Raw genomic sequence first — 16,778 nt, forward strand, 5'->3', positions numbered from 1 at the left:
GTCTGGTGAGGGAAGGATGGGAGTTACCTCTCAAAAAGCCTAAACAAGACATTGTGGACTATATACTTGGTCTCCGCTCCCGGATGGCTGAGTACATGAAAAAGGCATCCAAAAACCTTGAGGCTAGCCAGGAACTTCAAAAAGCCTGGCATGACCAAAAGTCTGTGCTGACTGTTTACTAGCCAGGACAGAAAGTGTGGGTGTTGGAGCCAGTGGCCCCGGCAGGACTCCAAGACAAATGGTCTGGACCCCACACTATTGTTGAGCAAAAGGGAGAGGTAACCTACTTGGTTGACCTTGGAACTCCCAGGAGCCCCCACAGGGTGCTTCATGTCAACAGATTGAAGGCATATGTTGACAGGGCAGCAATGGGCTTGCTCATGGCTACAGATGAGGGACAGGAAGAGAAGAGTGACCCTCTCCCAGACCTGCTTTCTCAGAACCCTGATGATGGTTCAGTTGATGGATTGGCCTTGGCAGGCAGCCTCACTGACCAACAGCAGCAGGACTGCAGACAAGTTCTACAGTCCTACAGACATATGTTTTCTCTGACTCCAAGTCAGACAAGCTGGTGCACCCATGAGGTGGACACTGGTGACAGTCTGCCTGTCAAGAGTAAAATCTACAGGAAACCTGATCATGTCAAGGACTGTATCAGGACAGAGGTCCAAAAGATGTTGGAGTTGGGAGTTATTGAGCCCTCAGAGAGCCCCTGGGCCAGTCCAGTAGTCCTTGTGCCTAAACCTCACACCCAAGATGGTAAGAGAGAGATGAGGTTTTGTGTGGACTACAGAGGTCTCAATGCTGTCACTAGGACAGATGCCCACCCAATACCAAGGGTAGATGAGCTCATTGACATATTGTCTTCTGCCAAGTTTTTGAGCACATTTGACTTGACAGCTGGCTACTGTCTGGCAGATCAGACTAGCTGATGATGCAAAGGCCAAAACAGCATTCTCAACCCCAGGAGGTCATTATCAATTTGTGGTAATGCCCTTTGGTATGAAGAATGCACCTGCGACATTCCAAAGGTTGGTGAACCAAGTCCTCTCAGGTCTGGATGACTACTGTGCAGCTTATCAAGATGATATTGCTGTCTTTAGCTCCACTTGGGAAGATCACCTGATCCACCTAAAGAATGTTTTGGAGGCCCTGCAGAAGGCAGGCCTAACTATCAAGGCTACCAAGTGCCAGATAGGGCAGAGTAAGGTTGTGTACCTGGGCCACCTGGTAGGTGGAGGTCAGGTTCAACTACTGGAGAGCAAGATCCAGACCATAAAGGACTGGACTCCTCCAACCACCCAGACACAGGTCAGAGCTTTCTTGGGCTTGTCTGGTTACTACAGGAAGTTTGTTAAGAACTATGTGTCCATTGTGACTCCTCTTAATGACCTCACCTCAAAGAAAATGCCAAAGAAAGTTTAGCGGACAGTAAGCTGTCAAAAGGCATTTGATGACCTGAAGCAGGCCATGTGCACTGCACCTATTCTGCAAAGTCCAGATTACTCCAAAGAATTCATTGTCCAAACAGATGCTTCTGATTTGGGTGTGGGAGCTGTTCTTTCACAATTGAATAAAGATGGTCAAGACCAGCCATTAGCTTTTATTAGCAGAAGGCTGACCCCTAGAGAGAAACGTTGGTCAGCTATTGAGAGGAAGGCCTTTGCTGTGGTTTGGGCCCTGATGAAGCTGAGGCCATACTTGTTTGGTACTCACTTCAAGATTCAGACAGACCATAAGCCCCTCTTGTGGCTAAATCAGATGAAGGGTGAAAATCCCAAACTGCTTAGGTGGTCCATTTCCCTACAGGGGATGGACTTTACAGTGGAACATAGACCTGGGACTGACCATGCCAATGCAGATGGACTCTCCAGATATTTCCACTTAGAACATGAAGACTCAACTGGTCAAGGTTAGTTTAATGTCCCTGCGTTTGGGGGGGGGGGGGTTGTGTAGGAGAGTAGGGTCTGCTTCCTATGGTCACCCCCACTTTTTTCTGTGATTCTCTGGCTTTTCGACTTTAGTGTGGCAGTGGGCCTGCTAATCAGACCCAAAGCCTGGCTGTTCTCTCTCTAAATTGATACCATGTACTTTAGGTACATACCTGATTGGGTATTGGGTCACCTTTGTGAGCCCCTGTATAGTGTACCATAGGTACCCAGGGCATAGGTGCATCCAAGGCCTACCAGGGGCTGTAGCATGTATTATGCCACCCCTGGCTGGCCATCCAAACTGACACCACGGGCTGATCACTCAGCTTTCGTAAGGTGGTGTAATCACCCCTTACTTAGATATAGTATATCTATATCTACCTTATATATAGACACATAGTAACCTATAAGTCACTCCTGTGGCAGGCCTTAACAATCCTGGAGGCAGAGTGCTTGGGTTTATGTGAGAGGGTGCTCTAGCATGAGCTGAGCCCTTCTGCTGCTTTCGGAACCATGTCCTTATAGCTGTTCTAGGATATAGCCATACCATATACTCTTAAGTGCATTATAATCCTCGCGGTTAATGCTAACTTTGGTTTGGCTTTATCAAAACATGTCGTGTAAGGTGTCAAACACTTTGGAATACTACCCTCCCCGCCAATTCTGGCGGCGGGGGTAGCATTCCACCATTCTAGAGGGAGAAGACATGTTGGTTACTGCTTTACCCGGTTAAAGTTAAACAGAACCTCAGCATCACAAAATGGATGCTGCTGCCACAGACACGAGTCTCTGGCCTCCTGCTGCTGGACGAAACTCCGGCAGGGGAGGCCTGAACAATGGGTTTCCTGCCTTGGGAGGTGCTAGCACCTCCCCAGACAGGCATTTAGTGTATTGGGGCAGGGAGGGCTGCAAAACTAGACACTGCCTGGGGCACACAAGGTGCTCCATTCATAGCCCAGTTCAAACCAGTTGCTGGGGCACTTCAGCCCCACTCTGGCGCAAAACTGGACAAAGAGAAAGGGGTGTAACCACCCCCTTCTAAGGGTCCACCCATAGGAGGGATCTAGCAGGTAATCCAGCCCCTTAGATTAGTATAAATATAGGAGCTGTGTCTAGAGACATTAGATTATCCTGGACTGAAACTCTGAAACGAAACTCTTGGACCTTCGACTTTCTACATCGACTAGAAGACGGAAGACATCTCCCTTGTGGTGAAGGAGTGACCACCCTGTTCAAACAGGCACCACCAGTAACTTGCTGGTTTACTTTGTCGACCCTCCCGACAGAACCCGAAGACTCAGCTACTCAGGACTGGACTTCCAGACTTCTTGGACTCAGACCCACATCCACAGCAAAGCTGAGACCCGTGGCGGACACGAGAGACGTGGAACCAGACTCCCTGGACATCCTGCAAATTGCTACTTGCATCGACTCCTGCGGTAACTCACAGTTGTGCATTGGGGCACGAGAATCCCCAGACCCGAGCGCCATTTGCAGTGAAGCTCGGCCCTCCACACTCCACGAGTGCCGCGTGGGACCCGCTCCTTCATTTCAGCTCGACCCATCTTCCCGGTTGCTAGCCCATTGGCTAGTGAGCCCCCTGAAGGCGAACCTTTGAAATCATCTTGCTTTCCTGGTTGCTCCAGGCTTGCTCCAACTTCCCTGCAAAGGAGAAGCTCCTCAGACCTTGCTGGTCTGACCTGAAGCCAATCTTCACTTCCTGTGTGGGTTGCGGTTACCATGGCTTGTTGGGTCCAATCCGGATACCGACACCGCAGTCAACTAGATCCTTCGTGGGACAGCTCAAATCCAGCTCCTGGTCGTCGTCGACGCCTCCTGGTCCTCGTGACTGCAGAGACAAGCTTCACCTCCTCACCTGTTTGCATCGCGACATCACGTGGTTCCATCCTGGTTCCTTCCTGGTCACTGGCTAGTGACCCAGACTCTGTCCCCTCTGCTTTCAGGTTCTTCAGCTCCTCGATCCACCCTTGGATCCACCCGGACACTCTTCCTTCTGCCGCCTGCAGGACTTCTTTTGCAGGTCTCCATTGAAAGCATCGACTAAACCCGACACGAAAAAACACCTATGCACCCGGCTTCCCTGGGTGAGGCAACTCGAGTACTCCGGTGCTCCCGTGGGTATTGACTCTTCAAGTGTCCTAGTTAAAAGGGGTTTCACGTAGTCCACCCGGAAGTGTCCTTAATCAGTAACTTTGTGACTTCTTCGGTCCCCATTGTAAGTCAATGGTAGCTCGCGACTGTGTTCCCACACTGCATGCGTCTCCCGTGAGTCTCCTACTTCCTAACCTTTGGTTCTGTAGTGTAGCCCCAGCGATTCCCTAGGCCCTAGGCCTATTCACTATTCCTGAAGTGGTCCTTATACCACTTACTTAGTATATGGTACGTGAGGCCCCTAGGGCAGGATTGTATTTGTGCAACTTATAGTATGCTTAATGAGTAACTTGTAATGTATCTCGAACTCTGACCTCATAAAGAGTGCCGAGGGGTTGTGTTAGTAATAAATACATATATATTTGATATACACCTCGTGTGGTGTCCTTTTATTTGGTATTCAAGGGATTATATATGGTAAAACAGCTGGCTTCACATGCTCTCTGAAGTTTTAGCCTAAGACTGCTGGTCCATGCTACCACTAGGATATCTTGTCTAGAAGGTTGACTTTACAACCGCCATCAATAAGGGTCGTTTAGACTGGTGCAAGGTGCCCACTAGAATAGTGGACATCATATGCCAGGCTAACTTCTCACATGCCCCAGATTTGAAAACCATGTAAACTTGGGGCAGCGCCAAAACCTTATGCCTCCCCACAGCAGGTATAGCGAGGAGAATTTTTTCATTCCTCCTCGTTTTTTACTCTGTCCATTCAGCAAACATAGAAAGAGGAAACCACCTCTCAGGATTGTTTTTGTACAGGAAAGTACCCCTTCCTGCACAAAAGCAATCCTGCCTATGTTGGTGCTAGGCAGATATTTGTACCCCAACGCAGAGGGAAAGGACAGGAATGCACCATATTTCATAAATAAGGTGCATTCTTGCCCTTTCACGGAACGCGTATCTGGAAGTTGACAGCGTACTCGCTTCAGATTTCTCGTGGCTCACATCAGCCTTCATCTTAATTTTCCCTCCACCCACATCGGCACAAAATTGATTAATTAAGGAACACATGTAGGATTATATTACTTAAAAGATTTACGTTGCAGAATAATTTGATTTGAGATACTAGAAGGATTAATGACCAGCCGGTCGGAATTATAACCGGCAGTAAGGTATTTGAATTCCTTATCCAGAGCGTTGCAGCCCAGAAGAAGTCGAGGGCCAATTCCCTAACGACGAAACACGTGTTGGCTGGACTTTGTGTTATTTTTCTTGAATAAAGACAAAGAAAAGACCATAAGAAACATCACTTGCCTCCCTCTACTTACCTACTTTTGAAGAACTTTCATTCAACACGGAAGCATGTGCATATGACTTGACATTAACCACACGGCTTTAATGGCACATCAATATCGCTGGTTGCTGGCCACTGCTTCAGGGAAGTCGGGTCATGTGCGGCAAAGGGATAAAGTAGTGCTTGCTGGGGGACAAAGACCCATGCCAGTACTTGCCCCAAACATTGTGTGCGCATCACAAGCCCCGGGTTTAAATGGTGCTGGTGCCAGCCCCTCCACCAGGTAAGCTGGGCCAGCAGCGGCAAAAGGTTGAAGAAGTGCGTACTGGGGTACGGTATCTCACCCCAGCACTGGCCCCAAACTGTGTCAGTGCGTTGTTGTTACTGAATTATCTTAAACCACTGACAAAGCCAATACTCCTGGTTGGTTTTAAGTGTTTATCAGTTGTGTTATATATCTGTATACAATAACAGAAAGCTCAGATATGAACCAAAATACCAGAAGGGGGCAGACTATGGGAAACAGAAGTTTAGTTTCGGTGTTTAATTCTCATCCTCAATTACATAGACACCTTTAGGGGACCATACACTTTTTTCATACCACTTAAAGACCTGAACAAAGCCACAGAAAAACAACATCTGGAAAACAAAATACTCTTAATGAATGCAATTAAAGGTTAAGTAAACTTAAAATGCAAACTGGGAAAGCTTCACTGACATTGATTATCTGATAGGGACCCCTTTCAAACACTTTATAAATAAATAGTTTTCTTAGACCCGGCAGAACCCGCCCGACTTACAGCAGACCCACTATTTCATTTTATCTCCTGCTGTACCCCTAAAGTCTTTGATTAATTTGAGAGCAAACATGCTTCATTTTAACTTCCTCCTGTCTCCAAACCTACTCAACTTAAGCCGTGAGTAAATATAGAAATTTAAACTCCCCCGATTTTTTACTAAATGTAAGTTTTATTTGAATGCTGCATATATTCACCCCCTTTTGATTCCCCGTGTGAGGCTTCTCCGTTCCTCTCTGCTGCTCATCACTCCGTGTGATTCACCCCCATGTGACCCCCCCAAACTCCTTCACCGCTGGCAGTCGTCGGCTCAGCTCCCCCTCCGGGGCGGGCGCTAGGGAGGAGCCACCTCCCACAGAACGGAGGGGGCACCGGCGCGGAAGGCAGGAAGCGCAGCGGCGGAGTCCGGGAGCGGCGGCCGGAGAGCCAGGAAGGGGCGACCGACGGGAGCTGGCCCTCGGTCTCAGGTACTGGGGCAGTCCCGTGGGAGGAGCGGATGACCGGGGGTAGCGACCACTAGAGAGCGCGGCCTGGTATAAGGCAGGCCCGAGAGGGAGGGCCAGAGCACTTCTGTACAGCCCGGCTCCCCGCCCCCAGGCCCACACCCCTGCCTGCTCCCGAACTCCAAGGACCGGTCCCTCGGCCAGCGGCCGTCCCGAAACCCTCAGCCCGGCTCCCTCCCCCTCTAGGCTGCCTGCTCATTTACCGTCCGCCTCACCACCCGGTCTCCACATTACACACTGGCGTGCCTGCTCGCCCACCAGCTACCCCCCTTCAGACGGGTACCTAATCAGAAAACCCCTCACTCACCAGCCTGTCCCATCACCTACGGGCCGGCATTCACGTTACAGTCCGTCCCCTTACCAGTGAACCTAATGCTGGCCACACTCCCTCACAAACGGAACCCTTTCACAAGGCTGTCACGATTTCAGACCATTTTCCTTTACCAACTATATCCTGCACTGTTCTGCCTATGTCCTTCCACACACGCCCTATTAACCACCCCTTAAGACTGACCTTAATCGGCCTGACTTCCATTCTTGACCCCCACTGACCTCTTCAGTGAGTCGCAATTTCACCAATACATTGCCCACAAGCCTGTAAACGATTTAACCCTAAACTGCCCACCTGTAGCGTGGCCAGTTGTGGTCTTCAGCTTGCTATTCATTGGTATCTAACTACTTTTGTTAGACTTTAGGTAGACATTGGTGATCCGGACACATTTTTCAGGGCAATATTTTTAAAAATGGCAGATGTGTTGCATTGATGTAATATTTCAGAAACCATGAGACCTCAATACTTCATTTTGGTGTCAAAACATAGGTTTTGTTGGTCAAATATTCTTACAGAGACAGAAAATAACACCCTAAAGCAACCCTTATGTAATTTTCCAAAATGGCGACTGACTATAATAGAGAAAGAAGAGACCTATATAGAAATGAAACAAATAATAATGGTTTTTAATCCTTTTATGTATACATCAAACAATGTTTATGATCTGACTATTTAAAAAAAATAATAATGTTTATCACTCCTTTTGTAGATACATTTTCATAGTTCATATCAAAACGGACATGTTATTGTAGCACATGTTTTGCAAGTACGTGTAAGTTGGGTGGGATAGAGGCTTTAAAATTTTAGTAGGTTGGAGCACCCCATCAATATCTTCCCAACCAAATTCACACCGATCTTTCTCTACATATAAATGATCGAAAACATTTACACATCTTCTGATCACGTAGAACGCTCTTTTAATTTGTCCATGCACAGAATATGATGTTGATGGAAAGTTACTTAGTGGGAGGGATCTCTTGAAATCCCTGTACCGAAGATCGTCAAATGTGTGACAGTCAGAACTCGTTTTCCACACATGCACAGGTATTTTCTTAAATTTTTAAAATCACCTTCTGTCTTAGGAATTCCTTTTAAAAACTTCACAAGTTCAGCAGTTAAAACTCCAAGCTTTGTTTCAATTTTGCTCAGTGTCATCTACTGTATGAATATGTGCCTTGGTAAGAACACTGGGCATCTCTGGGTCAAGCTTCTTGAACAGAATATGAAGCAGGATTAAGTGTTTTTTTCTTGCCTGTTCCATAATGTATCAATAACTTTGATAATCCTTGACTTATGAACATTGCAAGAAATGTAATTTGCTCAATAATATCTTGTCATTTGACAGTAAAATTACTCGATTGGAACCATTTTGAATAGCCCACTCAACATGTGGCACAACACGATGGTCAGCTTCCTCCAGTTTGCTGTTAAGTTCTTGAACAATATGTCCTGTACATTTCGAATACATCTCTGCAAACACCAACCTCTCATTGACAGTCATTTCACTTGCAATAATTGGAAATTCAGTGTTCACTGAAGCTTTAGCAATGTTTTGGTGAGTTAGCATCTCCAAGTTCATTTTGTTCGATGTTGATGACCAGAATTTAGTATAATCAAGAAGGAGGGAAGGAGAAGCAATGGTCCATTCGGCTTCCAGACGAAGATACAAATAATCAAAAGAGGGGGGAGACTAGACCACTTGTCCTGCGTACCAGGGTCGTGTCTTTCATTCTATAAAAACCCCTTATTCACGTACACAAGATAGGGCAGTATATCTTGGTTCTCCACCTTTGTTTAACGTGACACCATCATCATAGGGTTTGTTCTGAGAATTTGCTGACCTCCACCTGGAGGAAGACCAACTGGTGTTACAGTAGGGTCCATAAATAAAGGGTGAAAAGAGGGAAGTTGTCCTTGTGAAGTGAATATAAAATTCCCTACGCCACCTTTGTGGTAGATACTTTAAGGAATTAGGTGGTGTGAGAAAGTAAAAACAAAGGTCCGTGTGTGCGTAGACAAAGTTACAAATCTACCGCACTGTTATGGTCGACATGTTTTAGCCTTGTGTTACATCTTGAGGCTTTCTTCAGGACTAGGGAATTCTAGTGGCGCGTTGTGGCGACTATTATGTGTGGTTAACTTACCACTCCATAATTTATCGAGATAGGCCAGTAGTACCTGTGACTGGAAAGAAAGGTGCAATTGTATACTTTCTTTTTTGAACAATAAAATACTTTATTATTGTGGGATAACCTCTTATTGGTGATGCTTATGTAGGTTTGACAGAGCAATCGGTGTGTTGCTAAAACTGTGATTTTATGTAAGAAAATAAGTTTCTGGATTGTGACTCCCATTATTATGTGCGTGATGTATGCACTAAGGTAAAAAGACACGTCATTACATGTAAAGGCAGCGTTTTCAATCTGATATGTAGCATGTGGGTGAAAAACTAGAGAATAAGACATGGTTCGAGTTAGATGTATAGGGTTCTCATGGGTGTGATAAAAATGTGTGTTCACGTCCTGTTTTAGGGCTTTAATTAAGGACGTATGGTTGCTGTATCAGCCTATTCAATTTTGAACCTATGTGTGTCATGCTGTGTCTGGTTTCTGCTGTCATAGCTGGAGAGAAACCAAAACTGGTCTGACGGAAAAAGAGGTCTATGGGACATATTGTTTTAATCAATACGCTTCCTTCATAAAATAAGTGATTAGTGTAGTGTGGCAGTACTGGTAAATATATTGGTATATAGTCATAGTTGGAGAGGGCGGTACAAAAGGGGGTGGTGATGGACGGAGCATCTGAACAAATCAAACACTCACACCCAGTCAACAGATCTGGGTTTAATCCCTCACCGTTCTTTAGCCCACTCTGCCACCCCAGTTCAGACGTGTCCATATGCAAATCAGTCTGACCCTGTGCCTCATGGGAACAGTCCAGCCCGAACTGCCAAGCCATGCCTTCCCTGGACCGGAAACAAGCTTCCCAGGACCGGTTTCTGGCATTTCAGCCGTCTTCCGCCAGGCTTGCTTGAATCCAGTGGCAAAGTGACCAAGTGACCAAGGGACTCAAGTCTGAGCATACCCTGCCAACTTATGGCGAACAAAGCGGTACAAAAGGAGCATCTGAAACAATCAAACTCTCACACCCAGTCAACAGATCTGGGTTTAACCCATCACCGTTCTTTAGCCCACTCTGCCACCCCAGTTCAGACAAGGCCATATGCAAATCAGTCTGACCCTGTGCCTCATGGGAACAGTCCAGCTCGAACTGCCAAGCCATGCCTTCCCTGGACGAGAAACAAGCTTCCTAGGACCGGTTTCTGGCATTTCAGCTGTCTTCAGCCAGGCTTGCTTGAATCCAGTGGCAAAGTGAGCAAGGGACTCACGTCTGAGCATACCCTGCCAACTTATGGCGAACAAAGCGGTACAAAAGGGGGTGGTGATGGACGGAGCATCTGACCCAATCAAACACTCACACCCAGTCAACAGATCTGGGTTTAATCCATCACTGTTCTTTAGCCTACTCTGCCACCCCAGTTCAGACATGGCCATATGCAAATCAGTCTGACCCTGTGCCTCATGGGAACAGTCCATCCCGAACTGCCATGGCTTAGGCTATATGCAATAGGCTGATCGTTAATTTCTTTTTCAGAGAAAAATGAGCGAGCGGAAAACAAGTTAGTAATTCAATGCGCATTCCTCATTGCGGTCAATGCATTAAATACCTCTTTCTTCCCTGATCCGGGTTTCCTAGAAGGGCCGGACGGCTCTGTGGAGGGGTTAGATATCCTTACTTGAATAACGGTGTGTGTGTCTTGCGTCGCTCACCAATGTGTTCTCAGTCTGCACTTGTGCTGGCTCTGTTCACGGCACTTCGGGTAACGCGAGCCCACGATGAAACTGCATTTATGCAACTGTATTGAAATGAGGTGTACACGGCGTTCGTGGGTGTTGCTTCCTAGATGCGGGCTCTTTTGAAGTGCTATACGCGACCTAAAGGAAACGTGTAGTCGCTCTTGTGTCCTCACTGACATACTGACACATAGCATTGAGATTGTACGAAAGACAACATCTATTTCTCACATATGAAGTCCACTTTGGGGCACTTCGCAGGTACCAGGTCGCTAGAAGGAACTGCTTGCTGACCAGTTGACGTAAAAGGAGCCCACCGAGCACAAAACTGCTCCAAACGTTTACACAGGCGCTCCTCCATAGGGCCCATGGCCTCCTCTATGGCGCGGTAGATAGAAGAATCAATTGCATCGTAGAAATCCTCATCCCATGGTAGCTGGTTGAGGAGATCCTCACCCCAGGTACTGTCTCTCTTTTGGGACATGCTGCAACCCCAACCAACCACTGGACGCAAGGGAAAGCAGAAGAAAAACCAGTGGCGATCCCCTAACAGTCAGCCTGACTGCAATTAATATGCTGGGGACCAGCGAAATTCACCGGGTAGAAAAAACCCTTCAGCACCCTAACACAGGTCGAAGACCTGGGGGACGCACTAGGCGTGAGGGAGACAGCACACCAAGCACCCTCGGACTTGTCCCTTCCAGGCCCCAATTCACCTGGAAGAAAGGCCTGCGTGCTATAAGCACCAAATACACCCAGCGGGTGTCCAACAACCCGCAAAGCGCTACAGACCCTCCAAGAGGGCGTTCTTCTCCAGGGGTGTGAGGCAAGGTAGGCGACGGCGGGCGGAATGCGAAGAATTTGAAATCCAAATCCCGCGCGCCGCAAACGAGAAGAATCGCCGCGTCAAGATGACGTGACATCGCCCCTAGCGGTGGGGGGTCTTCACTGTGCCTCACCTGACCGTCGTCTCAGCAGAACTGCGTAAGCCCGGAAACCGGACCCACAGGCCGCACAATATGCCAAAAAAGGAGCCGAGGCTCCAACCCAATGCCACGCTGCCACAGAACAAACAAAGCCCGATGCGGAGAACACCGGAAGCGCGTTACGACGTTCACCCATGCGCCGACATCCTCCGCAAAGCCCGAGGTGAACCCGGAACGCGCTGGCACTGACGGCAACACTACACGAGTCACCCCTACAGTGAAAATAGCACAGAAAAGTAAATAACGGGCGCTGGAAGCGAAAGACAATCCCGCGACCACTAGTAATTAGCAACACTTCAAATCACCACAGAGAAAACGGAAAACACTTATCTCTGGCTGCTGAGCAGCAAAGAAAGAGGAGGTACTGGGCAGTGCGGAGGGACTAGAAGAGGATCCCGGATTGTGATTGGTTGTTGTGGACTAAGGGATATGTTGTCCCTTATTTGTTTTGTTTGACCACTTTCTCCCAAGGGTGTTTGGGATAAGTGGTCCAAGTTTGACTTTTAAAATGGCTGCTGTGCAAACAAGCACTGGCGTTGCCAATAGGTTTCGCATTTGGAAAGTTGGAGCTATTGGTTTTGTAAATGACATTTTATATTTATATATTGTTATTGACAATGCCAATAACGATATATAAATAGAAAATGTCATTTACAAAACCAATAGCTCCAACTTTCCAAATGCGAAACCTATTGGCAACGCCAGTGCTTGTTGTAACTGTTTTGTTAAGCACTGCCTTGCGACAGGAACCACTTCATAGCACTAACAGATGATGTTTTATTGTCTATAGTGGAATATGAAATATGTCGATGGGTTGTACATTAAACACGGCACCCATATTTTAGAGGTAGTGATCATAAGCTCTAGTTCGATGTGCGTATGTTATTTTGACTCCAACCTGCAGCGTGCCTCGCGCCATGTGACATGCTGCAGAATGGGATACCATGTACTCTACTCGCACCACCAGCTAAACACGGTGTCTAAACACGTCTTGTGGTGCAATTTGAGGACAATTCGTGTTTGGGGATTGTTGGACTTACAAACTGCACTGACAAAACAATGACGTGGTTGTTGACAATGCATCCCCAGAGCTCAACAAATCTGATGGTTCTACTCGTGATGCAGAAATCATAATAGATAAAAGACAGCTAACGCCTTGTGTGTGTGGTTCATTATGCTTAGATATTCTTATGCCAAATTTAATGCATTTGAGTTTATGTTATTCCACTGTTGCCGATTCTTTACTGTTACTCGTGTGCTTCTGTCAATGTCGTCAGCGTAAAACGTTACCTGTCTACTCTGAAGAGAGTATGACACGATTTAGCAACCAGTTAGGCACTGGACGGAGCTGAGCAAGATGGAAAGCGGGTAGAATGCAGTTTCTATTGAGCACATAACCTTCTAGAAGTTTCTTTACTGTCACATAGAGTAGTGTATCTTCTCTAGAGCTGTGGGTTTTTTCCTGGTATTAACAAACAACCCCTTCGGTCTGCGCACAATTGTTTACAATTTCAACCCCGGCGGCACAACCCGCTTCCATTTCGTTTTAGATTACATTTATATAGCTCTCACTAGCCTTGATGATTAAATATTTTTTTTAAACAACCCGTAATCTGTGGAACCCCGAAAAACTTTCATAAACGCCTTTAGCTCGACTGGCGGTGCACTGCAGAGGTCACACATGCAGAGGGTGTAAACAGGCGCTCGATGAACCATAACAAAGAAGGAAGATATCAACTACAAAAGTGAACCAACCACGCCGTCAGGATATGAAACTGTCCACTCCGGACGCATATATGTTCAGCACACAAACGGGTTCGAAGCTAAAAGGCAGAGGTCAAAAGAAACAAACATACAGAAAACAGGTTCGTTGCAAACTCGCAGATAACGCCAGATGCCAGTGTGGCAATGACAGGAAAATGTCCTAACCTAACGCGCTGAGAGGGTGGGAGTGCCCTTGTGTTCATTACCAGCGCCTAATTACTTCGGATTGTTATGCGAAAGCGGGTGTTCACGTGACAGTGTCCGCTAAGGGGCGTGAAGCGCATCAAGAAACCTGTCGATACGCGCAGGCTGAGACAAATGGCAATGCCAGGGTGGGCGCCGTGTGGAGAGGGCCGGGTGGCGCTCGTGAGATAAACAGCGTCTTGTTTCATGGTGTGCACAAACATAACCAAGTGCTTTCTAGAGGACTTCACTGACGGAAATTATGTAAAGCTAAACCAGTTGGAGGGAAGCCGGATGGGGGCGGGAGAGCCTGGTGGGGGGGGTGGGGCGGGAATGCAAGCGAGCGCTCGTGAGATAAACATCGTCTTGTTTCATGGTGTGCACAAACATAACCAAGTGCTTTCTAGAGGACTTCACTGACGGAAATGATGTAAAGCTAAACCAGTTGGAGGGAAGCCGGATGGGGGCGGGAGAGCCTGGGGCGGGAATGCGAGCGAGGGGAGGCAGGCGGATTAGGAGGGAAGCCGGATGGGGGAGGGAGAGCCTGGTGGGGGGGCGTGAATGCGAGCGAGGGGAGGCAGGCGGATTAGGAGGGAAGCCGTATGGGGGCGGGAGAGCCTGGTGGGGGGGCGTGAATGCGAGCGAGGGGAGGCAGGCGGATTAGGGAGATGCGCGTGCTTGTGTGGTCACGTGACCCGCTTTTGTGGTCACGTGACTCACATGCACTGTGAAGAAACCACAGTGGTTTCACTAGTCGATTGAGCCCTTGAATTTTCGCCTATTACATTCGCAAGCGAATGATAATAGGCGAAACTTAATAAAGCATTGAAAGTTGCGGCATAATCCGAAGCCTCCTGTCCTGACATAGAATTATGGGAGTCACAATCCAGAAACTTATTTTCTTACATAAAATCACAGTTTTAGCAACACTCCGATTGCTCTGTCAAACCTACATAAGCATCACCAATAAGAGGTATTCCACAATAAGAAAGTCTTTTATTGTTCAAAAAAGAAAGTATACAATTGCACCTTTCTTTCCAGTCACAGTCACAACTTGCCTGACTCGATAAATAATGGAGTGGTAAGTTAACCACACATAGTAGTCGCCACAACGCTCCACTACGAACTCACCGGTCGGGAAGAAAGCCTCTAGATGTAAAACGAGGCTGAAATATGTCGACCATCACCGGTGCGGTAGATTGGTAACTTTGTCTACGCACGCAGGCACGCACCTTTTGTTTCTACTTTCTCACACCACCTAATTCATTAAAGTATCTACCACGAAGGTGGCGTAGGGAATTTTATATTCACTTCACAAGGACACCTTGCCTCCTTTCACCCCTTAGTTCTAGACCCTACTGTAACACCAGTTGGTCTTCCTCCAGGTGGAAGTCAGCAAATAGAACGAAAAACACAACCCTGATACGCAGGACAAGTTGTCCATTCTCCTCCCTCTTTTGATTATTTGGACCAGAATTTAGCAACGTGCACAGGTATAGGTGTTGAATTTTTGATGCAGGCGAGGTCAATTGTTCCATTTGTAGACATTCATCTGATTGTCTCACGTTCTTTGACAGATAGTTCAAAATAACTGTTAAAGACAATGTGCAGTTCTTGCAAGGTGCACACTGACTTCGACTTCTGTAGAACAGTCTGAATGACCTCTCTGAAGCTTTGCATGGATGAAATCTTGACCATTCACAATTGACATATAGTCCATAACAGCAGTTTTCAATGTGGACACCTTTTGGAATTGAAAAATTGTTCGCATGAAAGTTTTTTTTAGAGCTCTTGTTTGAGTTTGTGCTGGACTGGTTTGGTTGCAGCATCTCCATCACATAATGCGTTTGTTGGAAGAAGATCATTCAACAGAATGTATTGCTACATTCACCTCTTTCTTTTGCTACATCCAACTCTTTATGTGCTTGCGAAAGCTGTATTTTTTTGTAACCTTTTTTGTAGTGGCTGGTTGGACGAAATGTTTACTATAGCAATTAAAGCGTAGACGTTTAGCTTTATTGGTTATGTCAAAGAGCTTTTTCTCTTCCCAAAACAAATCTCTCTTGCTTCAGTTCTGCGTATAGTTGCGATCCATGTTTCAGGACATCTAATAGGCATGTCTTTATATCATCCATATATTGTTTGGCAACAAAGTTGTGTAGTCGCTCAAGCTCTGTCATTTCAAAGGGGTTTCCTTGCTGCTGCACGAAATGAAGAAGGCTGTCAACATGTTTATTAAAGTGTTCCCCTCTCTTTCCCACAAATTCGTTCTGAGGAACAGTTTCACAATGGAACAGCAGAAATAAAGGGACCCCCCTCTATAATACTTTATAGGTCAGGGAAAAGAGGGGAAAGCAACACATATATACATATCAAAATGTCCCTCATTGACCAACAACTCTTATTTAAAAGTAAACCAGTGACAAAAATAATTAATTTGACATTTTTTTAATTTTTAGCAAAACATATAATTTCCCTTCTTTGTTATATTTTTACTCCTATCATTTTTTCAAAGTCAAAAGAGTGATTTCATCAATAATAAATCTAAATACATCTTTTATAGCCATGATAATTACAAAAAAAGAGATATACACATATACAAATAAATAACACATAAATATTAGAGTCCTCCTGATCCACTACAACATACATATACCCATTCCAATCATACAAAATCAATCATACTCATACACCCAAAAAACATCCAATATCTGTCAATGGTAAAGTAAATGTCTGGCAGAAAAGAAAAAAAGGGGGAAAGTTAATCTCTTCTGTCATACAATCGGGTTTTTAAAAGCAAAGGAAATATGAGACTCTGCACTGGGTCGACGCGCGTTTCGGTGGACTGAAGGCTGTTGGAACCACCTTCTTCAGGACCACTTCAGATACTACAAATTCAAATCACAGGGGACCTATAAATACAATAGCATCTCAACTATTAGCACTGGCATACAAAACAAAAAAGCAGATGAATTTTCTATATGCACTTTAACAATTACATTAGTTTTGTTTTACCCGAC

The 16,778-nt window shown here is 46.2% G+C and overlaps 1 protein-coding gene across 2 annotated transcripts in view; it reads left to right on the plus strand.

The window, feature by feature from the left end:
- The first annotated feature begins 6,474 nt into the window (after window positions 1-6,474).
- Window positions 6,475-16,778, plus strand: part of MICALL1 (MICAL like 1) — a 363,438-nt gene continuing 353,134 nt past the window's right edge. For both annotated transcript variants that reach the window (XM_078684158.1, XM_078684159.1), the window contains exon 1: window positions 6,475-6,604. The gene's annotated coding sequence lies outside the window, so the exon portion shown is untranslated. The remainder of the gene's footprint in view (window positions 6,605-16,778) is intronic.

The sequence above is a fragment of the Lissotriton helveticus genome, chromosome 1_1, assembly GCF_964261635.1.
Source record: "Lissotriton helveticus chromosome 1_1, aLisHel1.1, whole genome shotgun sequence".
NCBI lineage: Eukaryota > Metazoa > Chordata > Amphibia > Caudata > Salamandridae > Lissotriton > Lissotriton helveticus.